The 23,008-nt window shown below is 45.9% G+C and overlaps 1 protein-coding gene across 11 annotated transcripts in view; it reads right to left on the bottom strand.

Moving 5' to 3' along the window:
- Positions 1 to 23,008, bottom strand: part of INPP4A (inositol polyphosphate-4-phosphatase type I A) — a 146,111-nt gene that overhangs the window by 81,800 nt on the left and 41,303 nt on the right. The window contains exon 2 of one of the 11 annotated variants that reach the window (XM_055107618.2): positions 11,305 to 11,407. The exons of the other annotated variants lie outside the window; for them this stretch is intronic. The gene's annotated coding sequence lies outside the window, so the exon portion shown is untranslated. The remainder of the gene's footprint in view (positions 1 to 11,304; positions 11,408 to 23,008) is intronic. 11 annotated transcript variants of the gene reach the window in all.

Genomic DNA, 23,008 nt, shown 5'->3' on the forward strand with positions numbered 1-23,008 from the left:
ACAAAGTGTAACAAAGATGAATGGTAGACAACCTGAGGGCCACAATGGTGGGGGCCAAGCCTCTTCTGAAGCCTTCCCTTGTGTGAGGGGCTGGCTTGCTACTCTGTCCTTTCCAGGCAGCGGCACCCCTGGGTTCTGCAGCCAGGGATTCTGGGGCTTTTTCTTGAGGTGAATCAACCCAGTGTTCCCACACATGACCCCTCTCACTCCCGCGCACCAGGCCTCATTCGTCATTTGATTACCACATCAATTTCACAATACCACACACAAAGACAACAGGAACACTGTACATGGCGGTCTGCTTTCAGAGCTGCGTGGTTAGGACTGCAGTCAGCGTGCACCAGGAGCAGCGCAGTTCTCTCTCCTACAACAGGCAAGGACTTTGACAAGTCTCATTTCTTACTCCATTGTCACTTGAAACCACTTGAAGCCCTCACACAATTAACTGAAAGTTTGCCCGTCTGTTGTCCAGGAAGGCCTTCCAGCGTGCCACATAAATTTCTGAATAAGTGTATGAAAGGACCGAGGAAAGCATCCAGTATTTCAATCCCCTCATCAAAGGAGACATGCTGCTCCAAGAGGGCCGGGAACTGAAGAGATAAGGACACGGGCTTCCCCGTGACCTGTGAGTTGGGCTTATCTCTGAGTGTGGGTCCACAATAAGGGGGGTATCATCACTCACTCAGAGTTGTTACTCAAAGGTTCATTCCAGGAGACGCAGCTGGAAGACTGTGGAGCATGAACCCAGTCTGGCTCCTCTATGGTGGAGGCGGGAGTGCAGGAGGCTCTAAACCCCAAAGCAGGCTGGGTGTGCCTTATTCATTGCCAAAGATGGTGATTTCTCTTCCCTTTTCTTCTTCCACCCAAACACAAAGCTGTCAGGCCTGGCCTGGTGCCTGCTCCTGCTTCCCTTGCCCAGAGCTGGCCACCTGGAAGCTGGACCCTGACTTGCCCCAGCCGCTAGAACAGCCTCTAACCCGAGCTCTGCTTCTCTCCTTCTTCCCTTTGAGGAGAGGTGTGGCTGCAGCTGCTCATGGCTTCTCAGGACAGAATGCAAAGTGGGCGGCCCACATCCCAGCCACAGCAATGTCCTTTGCCTTGCCGTACAGTGTTTTGCATTCACCCCATGCCCTCACCACCCACCCCCTTAACCCAGGGGATGCAGTGACCATGCCATCATGGTGAGGACAGTCATGGGAACTCCTGCTAGCCTGGCTAAGACACTATATAGAGCAGCCAGGACGCTGTGCAGGGGGGTGAGCTTAGGCAGAAAGGCGTATTTGTCTCAGGAGTCTGGGCTGAGCTAAACACCTCAGCAGGAACATGGCTGAGCTGGCCCATTGACTCCAAGGCTGGCAGCAAATGTGGCCCTTCCCCTCTGCTTACCCATGTCCATCATCCTCCCACTCTGCAAATGAGCCAGTCCACATGGTGGGAGCTGAGACAGCCCCCAACTTGAAACTCTCCAGCTCCAGCCACCAGAGGCCGCCTGCATGGGTGCTCTCCCAGTTCTCTCCAGCTTGAGCCAGGCCCCCCAGGCTGGGGGTGGGGGTCACGTTGTAGCATGGGGGCTTCAACACTACCCATGAGCTTGGGTGGGAGAAAGCTCCCACAAAGCAGTGGAGCACCACCACCCCTTCAATCCATCACAACTTTCAGTAACCAAATGGAGATTTCCCTACAGCAGGTGTTTCTTAAACTTTAAACAGAATGGTCAAATAACTCTCATGTTAACTAGATGGCTTTACATTGTATCAGACACACAACATAAACACATAATTAGTCATAAACTCTTTTGTTTAGAACATTTAAACAATTAGAAAAAAAGTGATCTATAAATTAACACAAGCAAACCCCAACACAAATGAACTCGGGTTTATATTCCTTTAATGTGAGGGATGGGATGGGCTGTTTTACAGAAAGGATCAGTCACGCATAACCTTGACACTACATCCTCTACCGTCACCCAGCCTGAGGCCAGAAATGGCCAGAATGGCCCCTTCAGGGTCCACCCAGCTATTTGGTCAAAACAGCAGTGGCCAGCGGCCACCATTCCACAAAAAAGTGAGTTGCCAAGCAGGGCAGAGGAGGGGGATGTGGCTACACCTCCCTGGACTGTGAACGAGGATCAAAGCACCCCAGACCGCAGACTCTCCAAAATGTCGTTTTCCTCCTCTGAATGAAATCAAGATTGTTTCAGGAAACAAACGCAGCTTTAGGGCTTGCTGTGTGAAAATGCAGCCCTGAAAATGCTGAGTTCCTTTCCTTGACTCCCCCTCCCTGCCACAGGGGAGTGCCCGCATTGTGGGCCACTCCAGGAGGCAAAGTCCAAATGTGCCCAGGACCCCTTCCTCTTGTGAGGAGCAGCCACCATTCCTCCCCTCGGTCTGTTCACAGCATCGTGTTCTCCCAGGACTTCAACAGTGTCTGCTGCCAATGCAAGCAAGGGATGTAGTTTCTCACAGTGTTTCCAATCCACAGAAGAGGGTCAAGAGAGGAGGAGACCAAGAACTTCTCAGGCCAAGGTGTCTTCTGCCTGCTCACCTGCCTCATCTGGTCTCCATGGGAGGAAACACCTTGTCTAGAGGTCTCTGTAGGTAAAAAACCTCAAGGGGGAAGAAATGTAAGTGTGAGCAGCAACAACACAGCTTGCAAATGCTGCCCACATGTTTTGACTCGCCTGGTCCTCACACCACGCCGCTGGGCTGGGAGAGACAGCTATTCTAGTTTGATGCCTGGGAGCCAGGCTCACAATGGTAGAGGGGCTCCCTCAAGGTCAGCAGCCGCAGCAGAAGTAGCACCTAAAGGCAGGCCTTACTAGTCCAGTGCTCTTTCCGATATGCAGAAGAGAGTGCAGAGCACATTAATTCGACTACTACCAAATGCTAATAAAAGGCATCATCTTTTTCAGTTGTAGAGTTCCTCATTATGTCCCGCCCTGTCCCCACCCATGTCTTCATAAGCATCTCCTGTGGTTACTCAGTCTCTGACTCCATCTCCAGCTTTTCCCATCAAGCAACACCAAATTCTAGTCAGGAAACAGGGCTTCCTAGAGAAGCAAAAGGCAGAACTTTAGGATGAGAGCAGATTCTTTTTTGTATCATTCATGTTTGATTTTCTTTTCTTAAATTAAGCTGAAATTAAACCCCTCGAAGAAATATTGTTATTGTTTCTGTCAAAAATAGTTAAAAAATAAAGTTTAAAAAACAAAAATTTGTGAACAGGATAAACAGACAAAACCTAGCCAACAATATCAACTAATAGCAAAGTGAAAAAGCAAGAATATTCTGTATTTCTAATGGTGGAGACAGGGATTCTATAAATATTGTACAGAAATAATATATTTCAACAGGAAAGTGGAAGGGGAAATGCACCCTCCTGCTGAATCAGCAAGACACAACTCAAGCCCAGGCGTCTGTGGTGATGGCTGGCTCTGTGAGCAGGGCTCCTCTGCTCTGCTTGTATGACTACTGTGTTTTATTTATAACTTCCTTCTATTTACTATTACCAACAGGTTTTACTCAATCCTGATTTGGTAAGGGAAGAGTGTGCAAGCTGTTTTGAGAAACAGTCACCGCTGTCTCCAATTCTCTGGTGACATACACCTCACAGTTCAAGAATAAAGCATGTGTCCTCTCTCTCCTACAAAAGCTCCCATGTCCTCTCTTTCAGGTTCAACAAGGAAGCATTGCAGGGAAAGTGAACGAGCTCATCACTCTGGCTGGACACATAAAAAGTCAGGCCCCACATGGGAAACGCAAGCCTCCACCAAGGTCAGCCCACTCATGAGACACAACAGTCCCAAAGGCTCGCCCAGTACTTTTCCCCAAACCTAAAGGCAAAGTGCACCCTTGGAAGAAGAGGTGGGCATCCATGCCACCTCCTAGAGGGGTTGGGCAGATCCCAGCAGGAGGCTGCCTGAACCTTTTCTAAATGGGAAGCTTTGTGTTCTAGTTTATGCCAGGTCAGTGAGCAACCATTAAGCCAACTTTTGGTTTTGTTTACTAGAAAGCAAGTTATTAGCATAGTACTTTAATATTCAGGCAACTTTCAAAAGTCCATGCTAACAGAGCTTTGGGAAAACAAAGAAAAGACAGAGAGCCTAGAGTGAATCTGGTAAGATGGTCTCAGGCTTGCTCAATCACATGATGCAGAATGTCAAGGCCAGCCAAAGCTGTAGACCCCCTTGCCATTGCCAGTCCTGCACCTTCAGCAGGATGGCACGTGGGCCTGAAGAGGCACTGAAGATTAACACCACACACACCATTTCCTTCTACAGCGCCATGTTAAGAGCAGAACTGATAATAAGTTGAAAGTTAATAATAACGTGCTTCAGACAAGTGGAGTCAGGCAGGCTCTGTTTATTTTTCTAAGCACTAGGAAAGCCTGCCTTCTAATTCACAAGTGTCAAAATTGGCTTCACGAGAAAATAAAAAATTTTCTGAGTAGCAACAAAATTCCATAAAGGGCTATAAATGTGAAGCAACCATCACAGATCAATGAAATGCCGGGAAGACAATGCTATTTTAGAAACCAGGCAGTAAGCCAGGAGACTGGGGATGACCTGCCCAAGGCCTCCAAGTGGCAGCACCAACGTTACAATGCTGTTTCTAGCTTCCTCAACAACAAACTGAAATCAGGGAGAGACATCTTGGTCCTCTAGGTCCCATGGAAACACAAAGTGGTCACACATTCAGCAACTTTACTACATGTAGATCTCTGGCAAAGTGGTGTATAACCTGTTTATTTTAGCTGTGAAAATGGAATCCTGTTTGAAACATTCAGTGTTGGGGTGAACACTTAGCAGAGACACAAAAGGACTTCAGTCTTCCCTATTCTCATTAAAACAAATCAAAAGGGCAGCAAGCAGTCCTGATGTTTATATAGGACCTTCCTGGAGAGAGGGTTCTATGGCTTCAGCTACTCGGCTGTGTTGCTGGTTGTTCAGCGTTCAGTGTTTGGTGAGGGAGGACCCCCACTGGCAGTCCTCCATGGGCCTCTTCCACAGTGACCTGACCACAGCTCTTTATTGCGAAGCTGACAGTGGCTGGAATAATGAAACCTCAAAAAGAAATGCAGTTTTTAAAAGAGTGCAATAAGCTGTGCCTCTGAGGCCCGTGCCCTTCCTTGGGCAGTGCTCTGTAGCTACCCACCAGAGCTGTGGTTGAGTAAGTTCAACCATGTAGGGACAAGTGCCAACTGGCACGCAGCATCTTCATGCTCAACAGCAACATCTGCCTTCTTCTCATGTGGCACCTCTTCTCAACCACCAGCAAAGATCAGGCTAATAGGGAAGGGACCAGGGCAGAAGACAGGAGCCCTGCCTGCAGGAGAAGGAGTCTCTGTCATCCTGTCAAGCAAGCCTGGTTTGATGACCTGAAATGCCTTCTGATGAGAGTGTCCAAAGGAGTCTGTAATCTGGAACTGTCCATTCATCTGTTCAACAAGTACTGAGCTAGGCACTTACAGTGAACACACAAGTGAATCAGAAGTGATCTCTGCCTGCAAGAATCCAACAGTTTAATGATGGAGTAAAACATTCAGATAACACAACTCCAAGACAAAATGAGATGCATGCCCCATGCTGCTAGGGAGGCAAGGAAGAAGCTTGAAATCTGGCAAAAGATGATCCAGATGAGGTGCGAATTGATCTGACTTCAAAAGGAACAGGCACAGGTGCATCCAGCAACAAGCACTCACTCAGGAAACAGGAAAGTCTTGTGTATCAAGGACAGAGAATGGGGCTGGAGAGCCAGGACGAGGTCAATTCTGGAGATCCTTTAACACCAGACCACAGAGCTGGGTTTTAGCTTGCAGGCAGTGAAGAACTCCCTAGGATCTCAATTGTTCAAACCAATCTCAAAAGTCCTGGTACTCTCTTGGACTCTCCTACTGGGCTTTTGAAGACAAATCTCTTTCTCACTTGGGGCAAACCAGGGAGGAACCTGCCCACAAGAATTGCAATGAGCATCCCTTCTCACCAGCAAAGACAGACCCCTGCTCAGACCTGGCAAAGCTGGGTCAAGATGGCACCCACCACCACACGAACAGGCAACATTCACGACCAACACATAAAGGGCAACTCGTTTGTCCCAGGAGGTCTCCAGGGGTTCTAAAGGTCCATTTGTCATCAGCACAACTAAACCTAGTCCGTCCAAACTCCCTATCTCTGAAGGAAGCACTGATTCTGCAAATATAAAATAAAATCCAACAACTCAAAAACAACAAAAGAAACTAAAACCACTTGGGTAATTCAAGAGGGCAAGCAATTTCAGGTCTATTAATAAAACCCCTAGAGCAGGGCCATCTTTTGCCTTTGAGCTAGGTCTCCTAGGTGACCTCACCCATAAACAATGCAGTAGTGAGACTGCTCACAAAAGTCACAAGAACTATTTTCCCTTTGTTCCAGAAAGATTCCTAATCTGGTTGTGGTGCTGTTTCCATGGAAAATGCTAACGAGTAGGAATATCAATGTGAAAATAAGACAATGTTGAGGTACTTTCACCATTATCTCTTTCTCCAAATTTTACATCTGAGTTATGAGAGGGAGAGAATACATTGAGAACAAAGGCCCTCACAAAGTGTCTCCCTGTCACATATCATATGTAAAATTACCACCACCAAGAGCAGTGACAGTGAAAGCTAATTAAAATCTCTATGTGTGCTTTTACATTTTTTAAAACACTCTTGGTAGCTGGGAAATAAAGAGATCAGGGAAAATGTGACTTTGGAATTCATTTTTTAGAAGTATTCCCATCTCCCACTGGAAGAAACCTATAGAAAAACTAAAAACTGTAAACCAACATGTAGCAGGTACAGCCTCCAAGCCACCTCAAGCCCCCACTTACCACCCAACTTCAGGCCCTGCCTCTGTACATGCAAACCAGGACACTGACAGTAGAGCCACTGTGGGCAGGCCTCTGGCAGAAGGAATGCTCTCTCTCATCTGGAGAACTCAGCCAGCCCAGGAGAACACAGGTATCACCTAATGCCCTCAGGACTATCATCTGGCCCCATAACCAGGGTTCCGTGAGGACTAGACTCTTGGATGGCCAGATGCACACCCACTAGGAAGGTGTGAACAAATTCACATCATTCCAGAACAGTGTACCCGGGAGCAGGTGGGCACTGATGTACGAAGATAACTGAGGTCATAGATACCCACAGGATCAGTCAGAGAAACCTGCACAGGCCAAGACTAACACTAATGCTGCTGAACGCTTCACAGCACTGCTCAGCTCAGCAGTGCAGGGGCCAGACATGTTCTTCAACCACTAGTGAAACGCAGATAAATGTGATGGAAACGCAACTGATGTAGAGTTGGAGCCCCTGGGCTCTTGACCTGGTCCAGGTTTTAATTTAACTATCAAATTCCAGGGAAATCACAAACTAGGCACTTCAGTGCCCCCTGCCAGATGTGGTCCCTTTCCCCAGCCCTCACCTCCCTCCCCCAGTCTATGATTCTGTGCTGGTGGAGTGCCCCAAATGGTATCAATGGTGTTTATTCTGTTTTGTCATTTGCTCCTAAAAACAAGGCCTGCCCCACCATAGGGAAATCATTACTCCCTGCCTCAGTGAGGGCATCAAGGTTCAGAGAATGGGGGGCTGGGGGGTTCTTGACCTCAACATTCTGTGTACAACCAGTAAGGCTGGAAAGGGGCAGGACTTTGACTTCCACTGTCACCTCCCGAAGCTAGCATGGATACTACTACAGTATTTCCTGAACTACTGACACTCAGGAAATCATTGCTTCTACCATGACCTTGTACTGTGGTCCATAGGTTTTTCTTTAAATACATTTTTTTTTTTGAGACAAAGTCTTGTTCTGTTGCCCAGCCTGGAGTGCAGTGGCACAATCCCGACTCACTGCAACCTCCACCTCCCGGGTTCAAGCAATTCTCCTGCCTCAGCAATTCTCCTGCCTCAGCCTCCCGAGCAGCTGGGACTACTGGCACATGCCACCACATCCAGCTAATTTTTGTATTTTTAGTAGAGACAAGGTTTCACCATGTTGGCCAGGCTGGTCTCAAACTCCTGACCTCAAGTGATCCGCCTGCCCCGGCCTCCCAAAAATATCCCAGTGCTGGGATTACAGGCCTGACCCACCGCACCTGGCCTAAATACATTTTTTAACTTAAATTTACTATATGGAATATTTTAAACTAGCTAAGTATTTAAGTATATATAAAACAAATTTAACTCTTCAAATATAAGGCTTGCAGCCATTCCACCAGTGGCAGTAACAAAGATTTTCTGCTTGGCCAAACTAGAGTCAGGTTCCTGAACCTTCTAGGCCCATCTGTGCACTTCTTTGTAAAATCCAGTTTTAGCAAAGAACCCTGCTGAGCCAGTTTAGCAAAAACCTCCCCTCCTCAATATCTGATTAGGTTCCTCTACCACCATTCCCTAGGTGATGTCTGATTGTCCTGGCCAGTTTAGCAAGAATCCTGTTAGGTGGGTTTAGCCAGAATCCACTTTACTCTCAATGTTTCCTCTTAGTAAGTTCCCATCCACTGACCCCCTACCCTGTTCCTAGACTACAAATTCCCACTTGCCCGTGCTGTATTGGGAGTTGAGCCCAATCTCCCCCCACCACTGCAAGCCCGTTGCTGTGGTCCCCATACCTATTGTGATGGTCCTGGATAAAGTCTTCCTTTATTCATATGTTTTCACAAATATCACTGAATGACTTTTCTCTGGAACAGCAGACATGCCCTTTGGGAGACAATGGACCTGGAGCAGGATGCATGGAGGACAGCACGCCATCTCCATCCACAGCTGGATTTTGATTTCCTCCCTATTTTCCCCCCTCAAACAGTGGTGGTGGATCATCAGACACCAACCAGCTGCTGGCTGTTGGAACCTCTGGCTCTCAGCTCACACCCCATGTCATAAAGTGGGGATAATATTCCCACCTTAGAAGTTCGCTGCAATCTCAAGTAAGAAAGCATGCGTGAGGACTTTGTATACCACAAGTTACTAAGTTAAATGACACTAGGCCTTACTAAGGGTCAAATGAGATACATGGGCAAAACTACCTTAAAAAAGGAGGAGTTAGGATTAAATGACACATTCTCTCTGGAGAACAACACGGCCTGAGGTTGTGACCACTGGGAAGGTTTCCCCCAGAATTAGATATGAGTCTGCCACTGACATCTTATATGGCTCCGCCAGACGCACGGACACAAGTACACCCTGCTGGACCCTGGGCTCAGGTTCACTCAAGCTGCAGGCTGGTCAGTTAGCCAGACACTTGCACCCTCCCCTACCATCACTGAAGGCCGTCAATCTAGCCAAGAAACTTACTACTTCTCCATAAAGGAGAATACTGTCCTTTTGTCCTTGAAAGTTACGATAGCCCAATTAAAAGACTTTATGTGTGAAAATAAGAGACATATAGGAACTCTCTGTACTTTCCACTCAATTTGTCTGTGAACTAAAACTGCTCTAAAAAAATTTAAGTTTATTAATTTTTAAAAAGGGACTTTCTGACACTAATTCCAAGGGGATTTTTTAGCTGCCCTGCCCTATGTGGTTTAGAATAAAGGGAGAAAATAAGTAAGCCTCCAAACATATCAGTAGTTAAGCCTTTTAAGGCATAAATTTTGGAGTTCTGCATTCATCAGATTACTTGGAGCAACATTCAGAAAAGCCTTAAAATCTCAAATAAAGTTAAACAAATATAGCATTCTGCAGATCTTAAACAAGGCTAGATGAGAGGATTAAACCATGTAGTGAGGAAAGGTTTCTACAGGGAAGCTGCAAAGCAGTTCTAAAAATACTGTTTGATGATCCACCACCACTGTTTGAGGGGGGGAAATAGGGAGGAAATCAAAATCTGAAGCAAACCTGGCATTTCTGGGATAACTGCTGACATGCGATTCTGTTCCCCTGTATCACCGTGCTCACAACCTGACTCCACAGCAGGCTGACAGATGGCTTCTGTCACCAGGCTGGTCAGCAAACATATATGAAGAAGGGTAGAAAGAAGACAATCTCCAAAACAGTCTTTTTTATTAGTAATCATCATTCATGCTTGTGCTTTTATAATTTTGAGTGGGACTGCTTTCCTAGTTCCTCAGTGGGGCAGAATTGGCAAAAAGAGCATTGAGATTCCACATTAGACATGTGGATTAGTCTGCTCAGGTTGCCATAACAAAATCCCACAGACTAGGGGGCTTAAACAATAGATATTTATTTTCTTACAGTCCTGGAGGCTGGGAAGTCCAAGGTCAAGATGCCAGCTGATTCAGTTCCTGGTGAGGCCACTCTCTTTGGCTTACAGTCACCTTCTAGCCGTGTCCTCACATGGCCTTTTCTCTGTCATCTCTTTCATGAGGTCTCTTCTTATAAGGACACCAGTTCTATGAGATTAGGGTTCTACTTTTATGACCTAATTTAACCTTAATTATCTCTTTACAGATGCCATCTCCAAATACAGTCACATTGGGGGTTAGTACTTCAACATATGAATCTGAAGGAGAGACACAATTCAGTCCTTAACACAGTGCTTTATGGATTGTATCTGCATCTTCCACCTTATCACCACCCAAATCCAGCACCTGAATTGGTGAGTGTTGCCAGTGAGAGGCCAAGAGCCAGAAGAGCCTGCTTCTGCTTGCGGAGGGTGCACAGTTGTAATAGTTCGTTTTCATGCTGCTGATAAAGACATACCCAAGACTGGGTAATTTACAATCAAAAAGAGATTTAATGGACTCAGTTCCATGTGGTTGGGGAGGCCTCACAATCATAGCAGAAGGCAAAAGGCACGTCTTACATCGCAGAAAGCAAGAGAGAATGAGAGCCAAGTGAAATGAGTTTCCCTTCATCAAACCATCAGATCTCGTGAGACTTACTATCATGAGAACAGTATGGGAGAATCCACCCCCCATGATTCAATTATCTCCCACAGGGTCCCCCCAACAACACATGGGAATTATGGGAGTACAATTCAACATGAGATCTGGGTAGGAACACAGAGCCAAACCATATCATTCCACCCCTGGCCCCTATCAAATCTCATGTCCTCACATTTTCAAAACCAATCATGCCTTCCCAACAGTCCCCCAAAGTCTTAACTCATTTCAGCATTAACTCAAAAGTCCACAGTCCAAAGTCTTATCTGAGACAAGGCACATCCCTTCTGCCTATGAGCCTGTAAAATCAAAAGCAAGTTAGTTACTTTCTAGATACAATGGGGGTGCAGGTATTGGGTAAACACAGCCATTCCAAATGGGAGAAACTGGCCAAAATAAAGGGGCTACCGGTCCCAGGCAAGTCTGAAATCCAACGGGGCAGTCAAACCTTAAGGCTCCAAAATGATCTCCTTTGACTCCATGTCTCATATCCAGGTCATGCTGATGCAAGAGGTGGGCTTCCACAGCCTTGGGCAGTTGCGCCCAAGCTTCTGCACAGCAAAGGAGACAATCAACAGAGTGAAAAGACAAAATCAGATAGAAGAAAACATTTGCAAACTACATATTAGACAAGGGGTTAACTTCAGAAACATACAAGGAACTCAAACAACTCAACTGCAGAAAACAAATAATCCAATTTAAAAATGGGCAAAAGATCTGAATAGACATTTCCCAAAAGAAGATGTGCAAATGGCCAGCAGGGTATAGTCCCCCTCCTGGCTCCTTTCATGGGCTGGTGTTGAGTGTCTGTGGCTTTTCCAGGTGTGTACAGTGAAAGCCGTCAGTAGAGCTACTATTCTGGGCTCTGGAGGACAGTGGTCCTCTTCTCACAGCTCCAGTAGGCGGTGCCCCATAGGGACTCTGTGTGGGGGCTCCCACCCCACATTTCCCTTCCGCACTGCCCTAGCAGAAATTCTCCATGAGGGCCCCACCTGTGCAGCAAACTTCTGCCTGGACACCCAGGAGTTTCCATACAGCCTCTGAAATCTAGGCAGTGGTTCCCAAACCCCAATTCTTGACTTCTGTACACTGGCAGGCTCAAAACCATGTGGAAGCTGCCAAGGCTGAGGCTTGCACCCTCTGAAGCCACAGCCTGAGCTCTACCTTGGCCCCTTTCAGCCACAGCTAGAGCGGCTGGGACATAGGGCACCAAGTCCATATCAACAGCGAAGCAGAGAAACCTAACTCCCTCTCTTTCCTCCCCATATCTGACCTGCTAAGAGTAGGGTGGAAAAGAGCTTCCATCAAGCACTTCCCAGTGATAATTTCACTGAGTGCTCAGAGCCACATGTGAAACCCAGTGTCAGAGAGGGAAAAGCAACCAGCTCAAGGTCATAAAGCAGATAGCAGTAGAACCAGGACACTCCAACCCCAGATTATAAACTCCAGGCCCCAAGCTTCTTCCTCACTTTACAGCTGTTTCCTTAATTTGCATTTCCCTGATGATTAGTGATGTTGAGCATTTCTTCCTATACCTGTTGGCCATTTGCATGTCTTCTTTTGGGAAATGTCTATTCAGGTCTTTTGCCCATTTTTAAATTGGATTGTTTCCTGAAATTGAGTTGTTTGAGTTCCTTTTACATTTCTGATATTAACCCCTTGTCTAATGTATAGTTTGCAAATATTTTCTTCAATCCTGCAGTTTGTCTTTTCACTTTGTTGTTTCCTTTGCTGTGCAGAAGCTTTTTAGCTTAATGTAATGCCATTTTTCTATTTTTGCTTTTGTTGCCTGTGCTTTTGAGATCTTATTCAAAAAGCCTTGCCCGTACCAATGTCCTGAAGCGCCTCACCTATGTTTTCTTCAGCAGTTTCATAGTGTCAGTTCTCATATTTAAGTATTTAATTGATTTTGAGTTAATTTTTGTATATGGTAAGAAATAAGGGTCTAATTTCATTCTTCTGTACGTGGATATCCCATTTTCTCAACAGCATTTATTGGAGACTATGAGCCAAAAATGTAATTCTAAGCCCCTCAAGCAACTGAACTGGACCCCTCCTCTTGGCAAAGAGCATTTCAAAGTAAACCTGAATATCTAGTTAAGGCTATGATGGGAAGAGGAGGTTGGACATGTCTCATTTATACCCTCCTCCCTTTGAAATTTAGGCACAATTGACCAGCATTAACATTAAAACAGAGGCCTTAAGACTGATAAAACAGAGATCTTAAGACTGACTCTCTGCAGTAATAAGACACCAGATTCCAGCCTGACTCCAGTACAGCATCACATGACAGATAGCAGGCCCTGAAAGAAATCAAAATATTTTACTCCAAAATATATTTATTTGACATACTATGAAGTAGCCCTGCAAAGCTGTCTCTTGTGGGGAAAAATCTACATTCTGTAGAGAATCCCCTTCCCTTTCCAGGTCTTTTTCCTGACCCGGGAGAGAATTAACTAAGAGTCTGGCACCATTTTAGGTCCTATAAGAGCTCTAAAGCCTACTACCTGGAAGCTGCATCTGCATGATAAAACCCTGGTCTCCACAATCCCTTATCTTAACCCAAACAATCCCTTCTATGATTCCAGGTCTTCAGGTAATAACTTAACACTTTCAACCGTCAATCAGAAAATCTTTGAATCCACCTATAAGCTGAAGTCCCATCATTTCAAGTTGTCCCGGACCAAACCAATATACATCTTACATGTACTGATTGATATCTTATGTCTCCTTAAAACATATAAAACTAAGTTGTAGCCTGACCACCTTGGGCACATGTTCTCAGGATCTCCTGGGGCTGGTCACTCATATTTGGCTCAGAATAAATCTCTTCAAATATTTTACAGAGTTTGACTCTTCACTGACAACACTGTCCTTTCCCCATTGTCTGTTCTTGGCATCTTTGTCAAAAATAAGTTGGCTACAAATGTATAAATTTATTTCTGGGCACCAGTAAGGTACTGGTATAAAAATAGACAGGTAGACCAGTGGAACAAATATAATAGCAGTTTTAAAGTCTTTGTTAAGCCCAACATCTGTGTCCTCTCCCAGGCAGATTCTGTTGCCTGCTTTTTTTCTGTCATACCCATTTTTCTGTCATTATTTCTTTGCATATCTTATAATTTTGTGTTGAAAATGACATCTTAGCTAAGATACTGTAGCAACTCTGGATACTACAAGCCCCTCTATCCCAGGGCTTGTTTTTGTTTGCTTATTTTTTCAATGACTTTGCTGGACTCCTGTGGTGAAGTATATTCCCCTCCCCACCCAACCTCTGATTTTGCTCCTCATGGGGGCACAGCCTTGAGTGAACACACATTCTCTCTGGGATGACAATCATTTTATCAGGGCTGTCTGTATCTTCCCTAATCTCTTTGTTAAGCTGTCTGCCTCTGGTGTTTTCATACCCAGCTGTTAGACCCCACTAATTGCTGCCTGATTGCTCTATTGTTTTTGACAACTGCCTAGGGCATAAATTGTTCTACATTTTATCTAATTAAGTGGAGACCTTTCACAGGGATAGTTTTTGATGTCAGCGTTTGAGGTTTGTTCTGACCCCAGACACTCTTTACTGTCTCTTTCCTGGTCTCTGGCCCAAGCTTTTGCCTATTGCTTATCGGCCTCTTATTAATTACCACCAAACTCTCCATTTTTTTTTTTTTTAGAACACCCTTAGGCTTGAACTTTCCCTACACTTTTATAAACAAAGTCAGTATCTTTCAGAGAGCTTCACAGCTTTCTGTTATTATAGCCTACCTCTCCTACTTGGGAAAATGTTGGAGTCACTGTTCTAGAGCTGGGCGCACAGACTGTGTCCCACTTCTCTCGGAGTGACACTTCCACTTTATGAACAGGGTGCTGGATGGGGGCAGTAGCCTTTGCTCTTCTTGGCTTGATTCTCCAAGGATGGAACCTCTGCCCTACAAACTAGCTGGACTGACAAAGGGCAACTGGGGACCCATTATTCTCAGCCTCAGGTAGAACCTCTGCCCTATGAGTAGGGGCTAGCCACATTCTCCTGGAATTTAGCCTCTGCAACATGCAGCCTTGCTGGAGGTAGGGGGATGCTGATAGCCTGCCCTCCTGGGGAGATACCATAGCCCTTGATGGGAACTTAGGGGAAAGGGAACCCAGTCTTCTTGGTCACTCTTGATAGCTTCTCTCATGCTGAGCTGGGCAGCGGATGGGAAAAGAGAAGGAAGGAGCAGGTTCTGGCTCAAGTGCCACAGACATCTGCTATTCTTACTGAGATCTAGCAGATTTTCTTGAATAAATGTTTCTTCATTTGCTGTATGCCCTTAGGACATACGGCAAATTTCCAAGTTTGGTTGTTTTCTTAAAATAATTTTTATCAGTTATTGTTTCACTGAGCAACAAGTCCACACAGCCCCTAACACCACCATTCCAGAAGTGAATCCCAATAAAATTTAATCTTAATTTCTTTATTCTTAATCAACAAAATGTTATACTCAAAGTTCCTTCCTGCTTAATATCCCATGTTAGGGAAGCTGGCATTAACCTGGTGAATATGAACTCTACACTCCATGTAGAGTTCTGCCTCCCCAGATAGAATTAAACCGTGCTTTTAAAAAGACATTATTTTGGGGCTGAGGCTGTAATCCCAGCACTTTGGGAAGCCAAGGCAGGCAGATTGCTTGAGCTCATAAGTTTAAGACCAGCCTGGGCAACATAGCGAAACCCTGTCTCTACAAAAAAATACAAAAATTAGCCAGGCGTGGAGGTGCACACCTGTAGTCCCAGCTACTTGGGAGGCTGAAGTGAGTGGATCTCGAGCCTGGGAGGTTGAGGCTGCAGCATGGATGACAGAGGGAAACCCTGTCTCAAAAAAAAAAAAAAAAAAAGAAATAGAAAAATAACAGTCACCCAGACATATATCCTGATTAGTAAATAAGCTGAAAATAAGAGGAAAACTTAGTATCATGAGAGGTGTGTGATCATCAGTCACCAGGAAGTCAGGGTAGGCAGACAAGCCACATCTCCCTCGAAGTAGCTCCCTGGACACGTAAGGGGCTCAGTTCCCACTCACAACCAACATCCAAAAAAAGGGCTCACCCTTTCCAAAAAACACAGGGCTCAGGGAACCCAGCATAGGGGCAAAGGGAGTCACCAACATGTTCTTGGAAGTCCCCAAGTGTTGTCCAATCTTCAAGGACAGAAGACTGTTCTCAGAATCCAAATTAAGGAGGAAATGTGACGCCACCAGCCAACCACGTCCACCTGATGGGCAGCTGGTGGAGGGTCTTTCAGGCTGAAGCTCCAGGATAAAACCATTGCCCATAATATCAGGGGAGAAAACAGAGACACTGGCTCCAATGCTGGCTCTGTCATGTAGGAGGTGTTGCAGAACTGAACTGGACTCCAGGACCCCTCCAGCCCCAGGCTCCTTGTCTATTAAATGGGAATTCTCAATAGCCTGCAAGATCCAAAGTCGGTACTTGGCAAACCATAGCTGCTATCACTCTGGACAGGAGTCCTGGCTAGGCTCTGTTTTCCCAGTGAGTCCCTCAGATATCAAACTGATACCAGACAGTCCAAGAGTTATGCTTCCTGTACAGGCCCCATGGGCACCCTTTCTAGAGCCGGCTCCTGCTTTCACCTCCCCCTGGGACCTGAGTGTGCTCGCCTTCATGATCACACCAATCCAGTCATCCCTAAAGGGCTCCCAGGTCTCTAGAGCCCCGCTCTCTCACCCCTTTGAGATCTCCTCCTAGCCAGCTGAAAGCAGGATCAATTCTATGAGTAAGACAGGAATGAGTAAAGGCCTAATGCATTGGCCCTCCCACGGGTAGCACATCAATAGAGCCAACCCCTTCAGACAAGAGAGATGTTATAGTAGGAAAATCTCTAGCAGCAGCTCCTGGCCAGTGAGATACAACTTGGGTAGAAATTTCATAAAAAGCAAACCATGCTAGGAGAAAATTTTTCTATCATGTACTACAGACAGTCCCCAACTTACAAGAGTTCAATGATTTTTCGACTTTAGGATGGTGTGAAATCCACTCAGTATGCTTCTCAACTTACAATGGTGTTACATCCCAAAAAACCTATCATAAGACCAAAACATCAGAAGTAAAAAATGCAGTTGTCGGTGGCTCACACCGGTAATCCCAGCAGTTTGGGAGGCTGAGGCGTGCGGATCACTTGAGGTCAGTGTTCGAGATCAGCCTGGCCAATATGGTGAAACCCCATCACTACTGAAAATACAAAAATTAGCTGGGCATGGTGGTTCATGCCTATAATCCTAGCTATTCAAGAGGCTGAGGCATGAGAATCACTTGAGCCCAGGGGGCAGAGGCTGCAGTGAGCTGAGATCGCGCCACTGTACTCTAGCCCGGGTGACAGAGCAAGATTCTGTCTCAAAAAAAAAATGCACTTGTGACATATGATATTTTGAACTTATGAGTTTGTGGGGATGCAGCCCCATCGTTAAGTCGAGGAGCATGTGTATATTCTTCCCTGATTTTAAAGACAATTCTGAACTAGAGAATCACAACACAGTTAAAATGCTGTACAGATCCAACCCTGCCCATGACTGTGTGCCCCTAAGGGTCATTTCCCTGCGCTCCATTGTCTGCTCATCTCTGATATGGGGACGAAAATGAACACGACTCAGGTAGGTGACTGTGTACAAAGTGCCTTCTCTTGGGATGCACAGGACTGCAGATCTTATTAAACGCACCTGGCTTGCTGCACCTTTTTTCAGTTTTCACACTATTCACTGTGATGGGCTCATCTTCCTCACTTGCCACCAGGTAATCAGCTTTCAAGTTTCCTGTCAAGGGAAACGTGCGGCTTCTTCCTGGCTGGAGGCCTGGAAACCACATCATCCAGACGAGAGCATGAGTAAATGCTTTAAAAAGAAGAGCCAATGGTGAGGGCCTGGGGGTGTAAATGGGGACTCAGGGCACTCAGCTGACTTTCTGCTCCCCAGGCCCTACGTGGCGCTGCGTCCAGGATGGCTGCTCATGAGACCCTCGGGTCAGGGAGCAGCATGCTTTCAGGGAAGTGGTTGCTGAAAATAGAAACTTTAATCCAAACAGAAAAATGTGCCATCTGACTATGTTACTACCCACGATGTGAAAATCCTAAGGAAGTGCACAAAGCTCCTCCTCCGCCCCCTTTTTGGAAATACAATTTGTTTTTGATTAACTGGGTCTCTGCTGCAAGCCGACATAGGCAGAACTTGTTGTTCCTACTATTGTCTGTCTGACCCAGTTTGGGTTTTGAATTTTTTTCTCTGTCAACATTTAAAAAAGTAACCTCATTTTATTTTTTTCTACTGTAATTTTTAAAATTAAAATGCTATCATTAAAATGTTTATTTTCTTTGGAAAGGGTTTTCGTTTTGTTTTCAAAGCAGAAAGAGTCCAGATGTTGTAAAATAATAATTTTGGAAAACAAACAAAAGCCCCTCATGACTTGTTATGACAGTCAAAAGACTGATTACACTCAAGCTGTTGTTTGGCCGGAGGCAGGCAGAGGATCTCCATCCCCACCAGCTGCAGGTGACTGTTGGAGATTCTGGCCTCATCTACTCGGAGGCCCAGGCGTCACACAGGTGGGTGGCAATTCTAGGGCAAGATGTGGAGTCCTAGTTTCAAACAGAACAAGAGAGGAAGGAAAGTATCTCCACGAGGACAATAAAGGGGTCAGGACTAAACCAGGTCGCAAATACCTCTGGATTATGTCACATATGAACCAGTGAAGTGTCAAACTCCCTCACCTGAAACCCCGGGTTCCATCTCCATATATAACCATGATACCACAGGTGCAGGGACTTGAGGTACCTCTGTGAGGCCCAATGGAGGAGACCGCTGAGGGATGGACACAGCTCCTCCCACAGGGCACCTTCGTCTTCACACAAGATGCCTTTCTCCAGGGCCAAGGGCTGTTTCTGAAACCACCTTCTCCTCCTCTGCTTGTAGAGATTCCAATGTGATATGCAGCATGCTCAGAAAAAGGAAACCGGATGAGACACCCAGCCCTTCAAGTGATGCCCAATTTTCTGGGATGCTCGCTGTTGCTGTGTCCAGCCTGCTCTGTCCCCGGTCTTCTCCATCTCAGCAATGGCACTGCCATTCTCCAAGTAAGCGGCCATGCCAAACACATGGAGTCTTCCTGCTTCCTGTCAGTCCCTCCCTCCCTCATGCCCAAGCCATCTACAAGACTTAGAGGCACACCCAGACCCGGAGCACCTCTCACCATGGTCACAGCCCCAACCTCAGTGCCAGCCACTACACCTTAAGAGGTTACAAGGAGTTCTGCATTAGCTCCATCACCCTAGGCCCTTCTAAACTGTCCTCCTCACTCCACAAGCACTTGGATCCTACAGGGATGTCAATCCCATATGGAAGGAGAAGAAAAGGCAGATAGAATCTTGCAGCTGCATGGGGTGGGGGGTGGGGGGGTATATAAACCCTATGTGTAATTCCACGTGATTCAAGGACAAAAACTCAGATCAAATAGTTAAAGGTGCCCTACTTCGTCTCCCTCCCAGAAACAAATTACCTCTCCATAGTTACAGACTAGAGAAAACATTTCTGTGCACCCTCTCCAGAAGAAGAGGAAGCAGAGTTTGCTATGCCAAAGAGGAAGCATTAAGGCCAAATTTCCCCTCAGAATGGGACTGTCATAGTAGAGGGGACCTCAGGGGTCCATCACAGAGGTTCAGAATCTCCAAGATAAAAAGACCCTATACTGCTTGGTACCAGTGTTATCGACAGACGGTGTGTAAATGACAGCCCCCACTTGGTGCCTCAGCATCCCAGGGCCCCTCTGAGTCATCTGACATGACAGGGAATCTCTGCTTCCCAACATCAAGGGACAGGGACAGGTTCAAGCCAGGGCTGGGTGTTGGCATATCCCTCCACTCTGCAGCCTTGTCAGTTTTATCCACTAAGGCCATCCAGGAGATGATGCCAAAACCCCTCTTGGCCTGGCCCTAATGACACTCCTAAGGCCCAGTCCTGTATTTCCAAGTTACCCAGTCACCCGCCCCTGAATTCCTGGTATCCACTGAGACCCGAGACCACATTCCCTTCAGAACTGGCTCCTCCTGATTTCTCTCCCTTCCAGGTACCACCATTCTTGGGAGCTCAGATGTATCTGACACCTCTTTCCAACCATCAACCAAACTGGTCAGTCACTGAGTTCTGTCCCCTCTTTGAGACTCTCTGCTTTTGTCACCCTCTTTTTCACTATTCCCATCATCACCCCACAGAGCTAAGGCAACAGGCTCCAAACCAGCCTCCTAGTAAGGCTGACAGCCAACAAACTACACCATTTACACACACACACACACACACACACACACACACACACACACACAGTGCATGTACTCAAAAGCAAGAATCCAAAGTCCTTAGGTTGCATTGTGAGGCTTCCATTCAGTCCTCTGTGCTTGAAGCTTTCACAACACTCCCTACCCCACCCCCTCCAGCCCGCAGGAACCAGTACCAACCCAGTCTCCTGGTCCTTTCCCTGAACTTCAGTCTCAAGCAATTCCCCTCTCCAAGGAGCTCCCACTTGCTTCCTGTCTACATAGCTTCTCGTGTGTCCAAAATATTTTCCCCTCTGGTTTTTTCCTCTGGTTAGGTTTTACTGCTTTTGACCTAGAGCCACTACAGGACTCAGAGAGGAACTAGCAGAACTCATTCATTCAAGATCTTTTTACTGCATCTCCACCATGAGCTGGTGAGAGGGTGAGTGACTTCAGAGTGAGTGCCTGTGCATAAAGACATCACCGTGACAGAGACAATTTCGGGTACAGAACTCCGAATGAGGTGCACAACAGGTCTGCAACTAGAAAACTGTGTGGGTAAAGCCCAAGAAGGAAACACAGAACTGGCAAATGGAGAGAAATCCTCAGGTAGTTCTTGCTGCCACTGCCATTTGGATGCTTTGCTTTTGCTCAGCTGAGTACACATAAATTGAGATTACAATAACTTTAGCCACTTGGCACCCATATCTTGATTTCTAAGACTACACTCCAATAAAAGGGATGAGGGTTCTGTGGAGAAATGGGTGATTCTAGGGTTAGGACAGGAGATACACAAGATGAGCCTGGAGTATCTTGCAGTGCCAATAAGGAAGTACTCAAAAATCAAACAACCCACAATAACGGAGGTATGTCAGAGGAACACGAGCTAACTGAAAGAGCCCCCAGTGGCCAAAGCTGGAACAATCTGAGCAACACAATGAATACCCTAGTACTGGATTACATAAAAGTTGATCATATGGATTGGGTTATTCCTGTCATATCCAACTAAAACAGAATCAAGAAGCCAAGCAGGGACAGAGCACCCTGGGCACGTAACACTGCCACAGGAAGGTAATTCTCCGCAAGTCCAGCTGCTGAAACTGCCTATTGTGACCTGAAACCAGTTTTATCTAATAGCTACTGAAACAAGCTGCTGTGAGTCTAAGAATAGTTTTACACTCACCAATCAGAGCTTGCCAGCTCCTCGAAACATTACTAGTACCAATGAACTGTCTCTCAAAACAATGGGTAACATTTCTGCTTTTTATAAAACCTCCAACCTTCTTTGTTCTTCAGACATACGGAAGACCATCCAGTCTGTGTATATGCCCAGAACTGCAATTCTTGCTTCCCAAATAAAACAGAGAATTGTCTCTATATTTGACTCAACTTTGACAATTATAACCCAAACAACAACAACAACAAAAAAACCATGAGTCCATATTGATATAAATGACTAAATAAATAAGACAGGCCAGGCATGGTGGCTCACGCCTGAAACCCAGCACTTTGGGAGGCTAAGGCAGGCTAATTGCTTGAGTCCAAGAGTTTGAGACCAGTGTAGGCAACATAGCAAGACCTTGTCTCAAAAAAATAAATAAATAAGATAAAATAAAAATTGATTCTGTCTCTAAACACTGTTGAGGTCATCAAAAACAAGGAAATTCTGAGAAACTCACAACCACAAGAAGCCTAGGGAGATATGACAAATACACATAACATGGTATCCTGGATAGAATCCCAGAACAGAAAAAGACAATTAGGTTAAAAACTAGGGAAATGTGAATAAAACATGGAATTTGGTGAATAATGTATCAATTTTGGTTACAATTAACACACTACAATGTACCATGGTGATTAACATGTTAACAACAGCCTGGCAGGAGGTATCATATGGGAGAACTTCAGGCACTCTTTGCAACTTTTCTGTATATCTAAAACTATTCTAAAATTTAAAAGTTTATTTAAGAAGCAACCTTAGCTCTGAATCAACTAGTCTTTGCTTTTTTTCCCCTTTTTTCTTTTAAGAGCAAGGATGGTAAGCCACATTTTACATCTCCACAGTACTTAGCTATCCCTGGCCTCTGTAGGCGCCAATCACTGCACATTTGTGGGCTGGCATTTGCTTCTAGACTCAGCCTTGCCCACCCCTGTCACTGGCAGAGGCCACTGTGCAGCATTCCAGGTCAGGGCCCACAGATTCCTCCCACATCAGCTCCCTCCAGGCTGAGGCCATGAGAGGAGTACCATCAGACACCCAAGAGGCGGTTAGTGTTTGTAGACCCCTCTCTGCCTTGCCTTTTATGTAATCTGGCCTTCTAAGAATTAATTTTACTCCTGGACTCCTTCTGATGTAACCTGTATGCAAAAATCCAGCCCCACACCCTAAAAGCTCTTTGATCTGAACCAGGTGTTCCTCACCCCAGACCTCAGGCCCTGTGGGCAACTGAGGAACTTCTGCCAGAACAGGAACCCCTGGGTTTCCACGCCTTTTTAGGCCATTTCAGATGCATCGCTGCTTTGGGGACAGGGAGGGTCAGGAAGGTGTGGAAAAGTGAAGTCTCATCTTTCAGAAGATAACCAAGAGCAAGGAAAGGAGAAAGACAGAGGAAGCAAAGCAAACAGAGAGGACAGGGAAGCACAGGCCTAGACAAGGAGGAGGATTTTCCTAACTTCCTAGACTTTTGGGACCCCAGAGAGTTCACAGCAGCTCTGCTGCTTCATACAGCATCATCACCAGCATATATCTGATTCTTACATTACAATATTTGTGCCTTCCATAGAAATGGGCCCAATTAATGAGTGAGACTCCAGGAAAGAGCATCAATCAGTCAACACAATTACAGTACCCCATGAAGTATCCAGAAAAAAAG

This window comes from Pan paniscus, chromosome 12 (assembly GCF_029289425.2).
Source record: "Pan paniscus chromosome 12, NHGRI_mPanPan1-v2.0_pri, whole genome shotgun sequence".
Taxonomy (NCBI): Eukaryota; Metazoa; Chordata; class Mammalia; order Primates; family Hominidae; genus Pan; species Pan paniscus.